This window comes from Penaeus monodon, chromosome 24 (genome assembly GCF_015228065.2).
Source record: "Penaeus monodon isolate SGIC_2016 chromosome 24, NSTDA_Pmon_1, whole genome shotgun sequence".
Lineage (NCBI taxonomy): Eukaryota > Metazoa > Arthropoda > Malacostraca > Decapoda > Penaeidae > Penaeus > Penaeus monodon.
Window position 1 is genome coordinate 20,046,812 of NC_051409.1, and position 207 is coordinate 20,047,018.

The following is a 207-nucleotide window of genomic DNA, read 5'->3' on the forward strand; positions in this document are numbered from 1 at the left end:
GTTATCTTGGAATGTACGTTCAAATGCTTCTTTGTGATCTGAAGGTTGACGTATATTTCTATTTAAAAGATATTCCGCATAATGCATCATTAAGGAGGGGAACTTTGATTTTCATCAAGGGTTCATGAGAGGGGTAGCTCTTATTCATTTCCATATAAAAGAGAATGTGGGGTAGTCCCCTATAGGAGAAGGGGAGTTGTACTATTA